The 11,929-nt window shown below is 34.5% G+C and overlaps 1 protein-coding gene across 2 annotated transcripts in view; it reads right to left on the bottom strand.

Moving 5' to 3' along the window:
- Positions 1 to 7,354, bottom strand: part of LOC110376176 (proteoglycan 4) — a 60,672-nt gene extending 53,318 nt beyond the window's left edge. Inside the window, exon 1 of one of the 2 annotated variants that reach the window (XM_064042022.1) lies at positions 7,224 to 7,354. The gene's annotated coding sequence lies outside the window, so the exon portion shown is untranslated. The remainder of the gene's footprint in view (positions 1 to 7,223) is intronic. The other variant, XM_064042023.1, reaches the window with a different exon arrangement.
- Between the last annotated feature and the right edge of the window lie 4,575 nt (positions 7,355 to 11,929).

Here is an 11,929-nt window from a genome sequence, read left to right on the forward strand (position 1 = left end):
CATGGTATATTTAAGATTTTGATAATTAAAAGTATTACTTTTTAAATTGAAAAAAAAAAATAGCGCGGTAAAATATTGTAAGCTCAGCTTCGCGTTGATGTCTTTTGTACTGAGGTAAATATTCTTAGAAGATTTATGTTTTCTTTCATACCAAAACACATCATCTGCCGAGTCTTTTCCCAACTATGTTGGGGTCGGCTTCCAGTCTAACTGGATGCAGCTGGGTACCAGTGTGCCACAAGGAGCGACTGCCCTATCTGACCTCCTCAACCCAGTTACCCGGGCAACCCGATTAAGTAATTAAGACTGACTGTCAAATTTTCTGACATCTGACTAGCCGACTATTCTTTGTCATAAGTTCCTCATTTTTACAATTATAAATTAAATTTAAAACACAACTTTCAACTTTAACAGAGCCTTATCAAAAAAACTGGTTCAGTCGTGACCTAGCCTCACGAAATTTGAAGCAATAGTTGAAATATAACCTGAATAGTTAGAGTAGCCGCACACTGAAGACTAAATAGTTGGCTGACAGTTGACCCGCTGGCTAGCAACAATATTTTAGGTTCCAAGATATTTATTGTCAAAAAAGACACATGCTCGTTTTCACCAACAATCTCTTAAAGTTTTCCTTACTAAGTGTCACTTAGAATAAGGGCCCTTTCAATAATAAAGGTTATGAGGGACACTTAAATTTTGGTGAAACCGAAATTCGTATCAAATGTTCCCTAAGTTTAGGTACTTGTTGGTGAAAATGGGCAACAGTCACTTACATGAGACCAATAATTTTAGGAGAGATTTAAAAGGTTATTAATATAGTTTTTTTTAACGAAATTCCAATTAAAATTCTCAGTTGGTCTAATACCGGCTAAATACTTGATCTTGGTATTGTGTGTACTACCATTCATCTTCATACTAATTTATGAGCACAAACAAACTATCGGCCGACTAGAAGTTTGCAGTGTGTTCTTGAGTAGTGACAGATAGACAGAGAAAAAAGAGGTAGAACTAGTTATCGATAATATAATATTTAGGTTGCGTAATGTCGCAACACTAGTGTTAGCTAAGTCCTTGCTAGGGTGGGGACATTTATCGATAAATGTGTTAAATATTTAGTTTATTATTTTGTTTTGGGATAATTTAGTGAATTAATATTTAGTGAAAATAGAGCATTATTTTGCTTATTTTCAAGGTTTATTGAAACAAATATGAATTATATTATTAAACCACATAAGTGACAGAAGTAAAATTATAACAACTGTTGACATTATTTGCTCAACAGTTATTAACCGGGATAAAAAAATATAACCTTTCATAGGATCTATAATAGGCTTACAGTTATTTTATTTCGATAGCATTTATCCTTCGCACATTATAAATACGGAAGTTTGTATGTACCTATCAACTTTTCACGTAGAAACTTCAAAGTGAATTTTGTTAACTTAGCAGTAATAATTAGAATAACATATACCCATGTACTTTTATCCAGATGTGGGAAGTAAAATGCGGGTGAAACCACTGACGGAACCTAGTAATAAGGATATTATGATAGCTAATCGATTTGAGAAAATCAATAAGTTATTGATTGATAAATTAGTTACAACTTCACGGTTCAACCGTTCGGTTGCGGTGAAAGCAGAGTTAACTATTGTTTAAGACTTTATATTGTTAACTTTTGTTTGTAATTTTGCGGGGGATTTAATATTTTTTTGGGATTTAAATGATAAATGAAGTAGTCTTCTTGTTAATATTGCTTAGCTACTGGTTTTCGAAGAGTTTACTTTTAAAAAATCTTAAAAATAGAAACAAAAATATATTGTAAAGGAATTTTTTTGTGTTTTTCAAACAAAAGTGCTTTATAAGTTAAAAAAGTAGGTGTACCTTTAACCGACTTCCCAAAAAGAAGCCTCTGAAATTCGTATGTTTTTATAAATTTAAAGTTTTTTGTCCTCACATGAAAAACTGTGGTCATAAAAAACTATCGATATTAAACACAGCTACAACTTATCGATAAACACACTCCCCATCACTAGAGCAACTAGGAAGCAGTTTATAAATTAAAGCGGCGGTACTAATATATATTATATACTTATATATCCACTTACGACTATATACCGGACTATTACTTTGCTATTTACAAATAAGTGTAAGATTTATATCTGTAACTGTAATAGTTATGTGCGTATTTCATTGCAAAAGTAACTTGTATGTTATTCTGGATAAACTGTTTCTACAACCTCTCGAGTATGAGGTCAGGCAAGTACCAATGCAACTTTTCTAAGTTTGTATGTACTTTCTAAGTATATCTTAGTCACCAATGACTGTGTTTCGGATGGCACGTTAAACTGTGGATCCCAGCGTCATTGAACATCCTTGGCAGTCGTTACGGGTAGTCAGATGCCAGTAAGTCTGACACCAGTCTAGCCAAGGGGTATTGGGTTGCCCGGGCAACTGGGTTGAGGAGGTCTTAAAATTGGGGTAGTGGTTATTATTATTTAGCCTCGAGTTAAATAACTGTAAAACTGTGTATATAACAAAAATACATATGTACGTAGTTATATGGTATGTATGTATACCAGGATATCCTGTATTGGAGCTGTATATTATACTAAAACAATTTACACTTTTGAAGGTGACTGTACCGGTATTTTATTTCTATATTAAACGGAATGTTATTTTAATGTTGATCAGAAATTAATATGTATTGAAAAGTTGTATGTATTGTTTGATAATATTATAATGGGCTGGATCGATTAAGGTGGGAATTGGTATAGAGACTTTTCCATTCAGTATCAGTTGAAAAAATCAAAGTTGAATTAAACCAGTAATATTGTAACCGGAAGACGCTGGATGCAGGTCGCCTCCAACAGGTATCTGTGGAGATCTAAGAGGGAGGCCTATGCTCAGCAGTGGACGTCCTATGCCTGAGATGATGATGACGATGATGATGATTGTAACCAATAATTTAACTCCTTTTGAAACACATAAATGCCAAAAAAATATTTATTTTTCAAAAAATTTTCACCGCTACCAATTTTTTTTTTGCAACCAAACGTTTATTTAAAAAGTCCTATCTCTATTATAAAGCTGTCTTTGGAAACAACAGTGGAGTAAGCCAGAAGTTTTGTAACAGTAAGTAAATAAGATATTGCCAAAGCAAAGCCTAGACGTGCAATTTGACAAACTATTTTAAAACTTTACGAAATTAGATTTTTAAACATTAAATTTTCTAGTTACAAAGTCTGCATTTCAAAATCTAAATAAAAAAAAGTTACTGAAAATTAAACGTGCTATTTGTAGTTTATTTTGTATTATTTTTGTATATGTATAAATATCATATAATCTGCCGAGCCTTTTCCTTTCTATGTTGGGGTTGGCTTCCAGTCTAACTGGATGCAGCTGAGTACTAATGTTTTACAAGGAGCGACTTCCTATCTGACCTCCTCAACCCAGTTATCCAATCAACCCAATACCCTTTGGTAACACTGGAGTCAGACTTACTGGCTTCTGACTACCCGTAACGACTGCCAAGGATGTTCAATGACAGCCGGGACCTACGGTTTATCTTGCCATCCGAAACACTGTCATTGGTGTCTAAGATATATTTAGAAAGTACATAGGTACAAACTTGCATTGGTACTTGCCTGACCTGGAATGAAACCCACGCCCTCATACTTGAGAGGTTGGTTCTTTACCCACTAGGCCACCACAACTTCTCATATAAGTTAAACATACATACATAGTATGTCATGTCATATAGCGAACGGTTGCCGTCAACCGATGTCAACACTTGGTTATTCAATAGCTCGGTTGAGCAACCAATTCCAATGATATTATCAGGCTTACATCTAAAGGTTTCAGTGTGTCTAAAGTGGGAGAAAAATCATTTATTTATAGACACGCTTAGAAACCTGACAAAAATTGATTTATAGAAATTACTTTTTCGTATATTTTTACTGAATAGGCTCAGAAAGTATTGGACCGTATTGAAATATTATTTCGTTGTTGGAAAGCTACGCTCTTCCCGAGTGACATAAGCTATATTTTATCTGGATAAGGACAGTAGCTCCCACGAGAATCGAAAGAAACAGCTAGTCTATTCTTCTATACTAATATAATAAAAAGCAAAAATTTTTTTAATGCCTGTTTGTTTGAACCCTAAAGGCTCAAAAACTGCTGATCTGATTTGTAAAATTTTGTCACTGTTGGAAAGCTACACTATCCTAAATAACATAGGCTATATTTTATTCCGGTACTGTAAGAAGTTCTCCTAGAATGCGGGTGAAACCACAAGTAACAGCTAGTATTAAATAATATCACACATATTTTACCGGCTGCAAAAGGAAGTGTGTATCGTAAAAACATAACATGAGTATCCTTAGTGACTTAATAATACTATAAAAACGAAAGCCAGTCTCATTTCACTTTTATAGTAAAATTATTGAAGCTATTTAGATATAGTTAGATATGAAGATAGAGTTGTAAGTATATGTGGTGTTGGGTATCTAAATAGATAAAAAATCGAAATATTTTTATCTAAAATTGTTTAGTAATTTTGGGGTAATTTAAACTGCAGGAATAGGACTTTAAGATGAACCCAACATAGTTGGGAAAAAGGCTCGGAGAATGATTAAGCCGCAGGAAAAATGCAGAGAATTTTTGAAAAGCTTTAGATCTCAATTAATATAATTACTATTATTTTTATTTGAGTCTTTAGTAAATTCCTCTAAATATTACTATTTTTCACTTATAAACAATTCATTCACTAAACATATTAGTTTTTTCAAATAGTTCTAAATACGAGAGAAAATACGACAAAAAACCAGCAGCTTATAAAAGCTTAACACATTATATTATATAGCGACATTTTACTCCGAAGGTAACAGCCTTCGTAGAGTTCGGTTATATATGGTATACGCTTCCAAGAGAATTCTTCAAAAGTCCGGGATAAAAACTATCCTATGTTCTTTCACAAGGACAACTCTATCTCCGTACCAAATTTTATTATAATCACTTCAGTGGTTTAGACGTGAAAACGTAGCAGACAGACATACAGACAGAGTAACTTTCGCATTTATAATATTAGTAGGCAGTAGGGAAGGTGACATTTTACTCTGAAGGTGACAGCCTCACGTGATAACTTCCTAGAGGTATCCAAGGTGACATGACGAGTTAAGATTTGTGAGCACTGGGTGATAGTGTGTTATAATGTTACACAATGTTTTTTAAATAGAATTTGGTTACATCTGCCTTTAAAAAAGTTTTGTTGAATTAATGAATTGTTTTTATATAAGGAAAAAAATTGTGAGCCACTTGTGGGGGAAACGCTCTGTCTAAATACCTGAATAAGTGTCAGGTTTTTCTTAGAGTTTGAACTATTTCTATTCCCAGTTTCATTATAATCGGTTCGCTTACTCTATCGTGGCAAACGTAGGCAGAAAAACTTGATTTGCAATTTTTTACTAGGTACGTACGTATAGTGAAGTGACATATTTCGACATTAAGGTTTAAAAAATATCCCTATTTATTTATTTAGTTATGATATTTTTTAAATTTCTTAAAACATTTCTATAAAAATACGTTTTGAAAAAGAATCAATTTTGACCAAAATAAATTTTATTTAAAATCAAATTACTTTTGTTATGTATTATTATATTGTCAAAAACTATTAATAAAAAAACACTTATTTACCCAATCAACAACACACAAAGATAATAAAGTATGTCAATATCGAACACTGAACATTGGGTAACTCAAACAGGTTGCGTTACAAAATTCTCTACCAGTGAGTGACGGCCTAAGAGTATGCGCACACTACCAACTTTAAGTCGGCCGATAGTTGGTTTGGGCTCGCAAATCAGTATGATGATGAATGGAAATGTACGTAAAAATGATCAGAGGCTCAATTCTGCTAATTTAATAATGTGTCAATTGGATATCGATTGAATCTCAATTGTAGTTTAACCTTAGCGGGAATTCTGCTACTAATATAAGACCAATCGTCTTCCAATGACATTCCATTGGTTTGCCATTAGTGTATAGGGCAGTCTGCTCTACAGTCGTATTGTTGTATCAATAAATAACTTGCAGACAATATGATTCATTACGGAATTACAGGAAAAAATAAAAACCTTCAATTTAAACAAAAAAAAACGTGGAATGCCACATATATTTATGCTTGAATCGTAATTGAGTCGTGATCGAATTACAGTTGAAAATCAATCGTATTATATCGTTTAAGTACGTACGTGTAAGTATTTGGTATTTTTCTGGTACGATTTTAAAATTATTATTTTGTACAACCACCGTGGCAACAGTCGGCCGACTGTTCTGTCGCCAGTGTACGCGTAGGCTTAGTTACCAATAGTGGCACATTAGTATGCTTTCTGCCTACCCTCCGAATAAGAGTCTGATGTAACTAGTAATGTTAGCATTTAGAAAACTATAAGAAATATCGACTATTTTTTTTGTAGTGATGGGGATATTATCGATATTTTTTTGTAGTTTTTTATTTTTTATTTTAAGTTTAATTTGAAAGGTTAAAATGCGATTTTCTATAGTAATTGGAATTATAGACATATTTTTGACGGTTTTTTTTTGCTGTGCATTTGAAAATTATGATAATGGATCATAATATACGATTTTTAGCACTTAACTGTAAGTTTTGTTTGTGACGCTTGATTCGTAATACGGCGGAAAATAATTATTAAGCTATAGTTTGATATAGTTAAAATGGAATTCTGCATTCATTTGTCTATATGGAAAAGTTTTTACAGAATATAGTGAAATAAAAACCGCTAAACATATGGGAAAAGTGGTATTACTGTTTCAGATTTCGATATTAAGTCTATTTGAAGTTTAGGATTAAATAAAAATAAATGTTGATATTATTTTAGTAACCTATCTATATGCAATCTAAAAATATGTTAAGTTTGCATAATATCTACTAAAGTTTTTCACTTTAACCGAAAAATTAATGGCTTATTTTTGTAATTTATATATTTCTATTTTAAGAAATCAATAACGACAAGTTACCCAACAGTTTTAAACAAAAAAAAGCGTGTAAATAAAAACTACAAAAATACAACAGAAACTTATACCCATAAGCTCACATAATAAGTTACTCAAAACGTTCTCATTTCCAAACTAGTTTCCGATTACGTTACAAAATAACTACAAACGTTACAATAACGTGTTACTTAATAACGTTGTTTTAGACAAACCGTTACTCTGGTACACACTGTCACAGCACTAGCACTTTTGTTTTTGACTTTGAAAAACACTTTTTTTGCTATTTTTTTTTTGTATTTTGAGTTAGCCACGTCTGTTCGTGGCTAAGGTGTTATGTCTACTGGTAGTTCGCCCCTCCAAAGTTGGTAAAGTGACAGTCTTAAAGGTGAGTTTATAATGGTGACTTAAAATGGTAAGATTTTTCTTTGACTTGAGTTATTTTTTTGTTAAGTTTTTCCCACTGTCCAAAATCTGAAAAAAAAACTTCCAGTCTAAGATAGCCCATTGATCGAGGAAAGGTACATATAGGCTACTTTTTATCCGGGTTGGTGCAGAAGTTCTCACGGGTGAAGCCGCTTAGTTATTTTTCTTTCTTTCTATGCTATTCACATAATTTTGATGGAACCAACAGAACCCATACCTGTCACATCAAAAAACATAATTTAAATGGACGATACAGAATATAGACAACGGATAAAAGAATATAACCATTCATGGTAGTGGTCGAATAAAAAGTAGTAGGCGATTTTGCGCTTATACTAGACACACTTGCGAAGACGGTGAATGTTCGGCTGAAGAGGTCAGATAAGGCAGTCGCTCCATGTAGCACTCAGCTGTATCTGGTTAGACTGGAAGCCGATCCCAACATAGTTGGGAAAAGACTAGGTAGATGATGACTATCATAACATGTACCTACTCAGACTTTACCTTATAAAAATGATTTATTATTCTGAACACAGCCTTACACGCGCACACAAACAAACAACAACTGCAGTATAACAGTACCTGTATCTGTGTGTGTGACTAGAATGCAATATAAATATTAAAGAGACACTGCGCGCGCGCCGCTCTCTGAGTCCTGCCAAGGCTTTTAGCTAAATCTTTGCTTTATCGATTGATTTAAATGTCGCGTCTTGTATAATGTCTATTTTTAGTGTTAATATACTAGCTGGTTGTGGCGGTTTCACCCGCTATTTTCCGTGGTCGGATAAAATAATAATTATTATGGCCACCTATCTTTTAAATCTTGTTTTTTATTTATTACTAGCTTCCGCCCGCGGCTTCGCCCGCGTGTTGTATTAATAAAAACAGCCTGTAGCGAAAATGACAAAACTTCATTCATACTTCGATATGAATAAAAGGTACGTTTTATTTTTAATGTTAAGTCCCCAATGAGTAAAAACCCTATTACTAAGTCTCCACTGTCCGTCCGTCCATACGTAGTGATCAGGATCTAACTAATAGGTAAGATTATAAAAACTTCATAAAACTTATGTTTTGTTTATTTTATGTAATTACATAAGTAGATCTTATTATAATACATTCAAGTCGTGATGGCTTAGTGGGTAAAGAACCAACCTCTCAAGTATGAGAGCGTGTGTTCGATTCCAGGTCAGGCAAGTACCAACGCAACTTTTCAAAGTTTGTATGTACTTTCTGAGTACATCTTTAACACCAAAAATCAAAATCAAAACTCATTTATTCAAACTTGGCTGCAAAACAGCACTTTCCCAACGCATAAGTTGGAATTAACGCATAAGTTGGAACCAATGACTGTGTTTCGGATGGCACGTTAAACTGTAGGTCCCGGCTGTCATTGAACATCCTTAGCAGTCGTTACGGGTAGTCAGAAGCCAGTAAGTTGAACACCAGTCTAACCAAGGGGTATTGGCCTGCCCGGGTAGCTGGGTTGAGGAGGTCAGATAGGCAGTCGCTTCTTGTAAAGTGCTGGTACTCAGGTGAATCCGGTTAGACTGGAAGCCGACCCCAACATAGTTGGGAAAAAGCTCGGGAGATGATGATTATGATACGTTCACAAATAAGGATTTTGAATTTAGTTAAAAGTTATAGGTAGCTACTGCAATATACTCCTGTAAACTATATTAAACGATTTATTTCGGTCAGCATAAACATGTAGAGTTTGCGATTTAGAAACACGTGAGCAAGCCACATAGAGCAGACCATGGGAAAAACATGGCGAGCCCAAATGTAACCCTGCTACCTTTAAGGGTTGTCAAAAAAAAAGTGTTGTTGTGGAAAATGCAACTTTTAACGGAAACTGCAGCCGTTTAAAATTAAATGGCAAGTTTTTGGGTATGATAGGGATACGTGGTATAAGTACATTGTGTCCCTTAGCTTCTCGTAGACTCGTCCGTATCATTGGAGAACAGTTCTTTAAGCAACTCTACAACTACCCGAGCAACACATGCCTGCAGCTTCCTCTTTCCATTTGAGAGCATCGCAAAATCTACCTTATTCATCATTTCTATTGTAATAAGTTTGTGGGTTTCATAATAAAGAGACTCGTCGTAATCAAATGCAGCTTTGTCGAATACCCCCCATGTATTTCTCGAGAATATGAGACGTCGCTGTTGTGCCCTTTCAGCAACAGCGCGTCTGCGAGATTCAGCTGCTTCAATAGTTTCTGCTGCTCTTTGGGATGCCATGCGAGTAGCCTGCTGTTGGCGCCAAGCTAGGGTCTGTTCGGGTGTTTCATAAACTGCGCTGGGATGCCAGATAGTCAGCGTTCTGTTGTCGGCGGACTTGTGACTGAACTGGTGTCTCATTAACTCGTTGAGACGCCAGATACTCAGCATTCTGTCGACACCGATCTCGCGACTGATCTGGCGTCTCAGAAGCACGTTGAGATGCCAGATACTCCGCATGTTGTCGACGCCTATCTTGAGACTGTTCTGGTGTTTCAGCTGCCCGTTGAGTTGCCACATACTCAGCGTTTTGTTGTCGCCGAGCTTGAGACTGCCCCGATGTCTCAGCAGCTCTGTGAACTGCCTCACGTACCGCCTGTTCAAGCCTTCGCAGTTCTGCTTGTAACGTCTCGTTAACTCAAGCTATTTTCATAAGTCTAGTTTGATTGCTTTGGGAAAGATTTGACTTACGCTTTCCCGGCATACTTCTTATTATATTGCACATTTAATTAAATTAATAAAAATTACAACAATACATTTTTCATTTCTGGTGCTATCCAATTGTCAAATCTATGTATATTAATGATTTTGTCAAGGAGTACGGTAGACTCGATCGAAACCTTATAGGTATGAATAACAAAACATAAAGAAATATTGATTTTGAATCGACAACATATATCCGCAAAATTCGGATTATGGAGAATTTCGTTAAATTCCAATGGTCCTGACAGACAAAGCGCAGATGATAGCCATATTTGTCAATAGATATAGATAACAGTAGATAGATCGACCATTATGTGATTTCTGGTGAAGCCAAAAACGAAACACACTTTTTTATGTAGAGGTTATAGTATTTAGAGTTACGTATTAGTATTTATAGCGTTTCTTAATTTTTGGAATCAATTCATAAAAAATGTTAAACATTTTTTAAAGTATCGCTTGTTTTGTTACAAAAATTTGTCTTTAACACATTCTAGTTCCAGCCAGTAGGGCCAGCTACATGCCTCTACAGTGGTCAGGTTTTGGACTCTTATCGCATAAAATTATGTGTCACCTATTGCCTATCTATCAAACGGTAGTGGGTTTCTAAATCTATGACAGCATCCATGATAAAAAGATTGACATCTGCGTACTAATAAAAAAAACCGGCCAAGTGCGAGTCAGACTCGCGCACGAAGGGTTCCGTACCATTATTTATAAATAGTACAAAAAAATCATGTTTGTTGTATCGGAGCCCCCCAAAATATTTATTACATTCTAGTTTTCAGTATTTCAGTATTTGTTGTTATAGCGGCAATAAAAATACATCATCTGTGAAAATTTTAGCTCTCTAACTATAACGGTTCCTTAGATGCAGCCTGGTGACAGACGGACGGACAGACGGACGGACGGACGGACGGACAGACAGAGGAGCGAAAACAATAGAGTCCCGTTTTATCCTTTGGGTACGGAACCCTAAGAACAAAAAAAATACAGGATTCAGAAAAAGAAACAGCAAAACTCAAAAGAGGCCGTCTATACTAATTTAACAAAATATTAATAAAAATACGGTTTATCCCTGTTGACCGGGATAAAAAGTAGCCTATGTGTTAATCCAGGGTATAAGCTATCTACATACCAAATTTCAACCCAATCGGTCCAGCCGTTTTTGCGTGAAAGAATAACAAACATACATCCATACATTCTCACAAACATTCACGTTTATAATATATGTAGGATGTAGGATGTAGGATGTAGGATGTAGGATGTAGGATTTTGGTTATGCTTGTTTTAAAATGTAAAAAATATGTTATTAAATGAATAAATCTAAAAAAAAATAGTCGAGTTTCTAAAAACCATGAAACAATTTTGGCCCTCGAGCACAGCAGTCGCATTTTGCGACAACTAGACCAACGAGGCAGTCATAGTTAAAATAAAGCCTATTTTAGTAGGAAATGGTGTAACATATAACATCTGAAACATTTATGAAATCAATCCTTTAAAATTATTAGTTATATACATAAATTACACATAAAGTTGTTCTCTGCCTTATGTTTTTTTTTTCAACATTCAGCCATATGGCATTATTCTAGATATCTAAGTTTGTCAAAAGTGACTTTTTTGCATATAAGAACATAAGGATGAGAAGTTAAAAAGATGGGGATTTAGTATTGAAAGAAAACAATGTATTGTCATTAATTAACTTTAATATTAGGTACAAAAATATAGGTAACTACAATAAAATTTATATTTACATAAAACAAAATCTAATTTTATGGCAAACATAAGCATGG

This window comes from Helicoverpa armigera, chromosome 27 (assembly GCF_030705265.1).
Source record: "Helicoverpa armigera isolate CAAS_96S chromosome 27, ASM3070526v1, whole genome shotgun sequence".
Classification (NCBI taxonomy): domain Eukaryota; kingdom Metazoa; phylum Arthropoda; class Insecta; order Lepidoptera; family Noctuidae; genus Helicoverpa; species Helicoverpa armigera.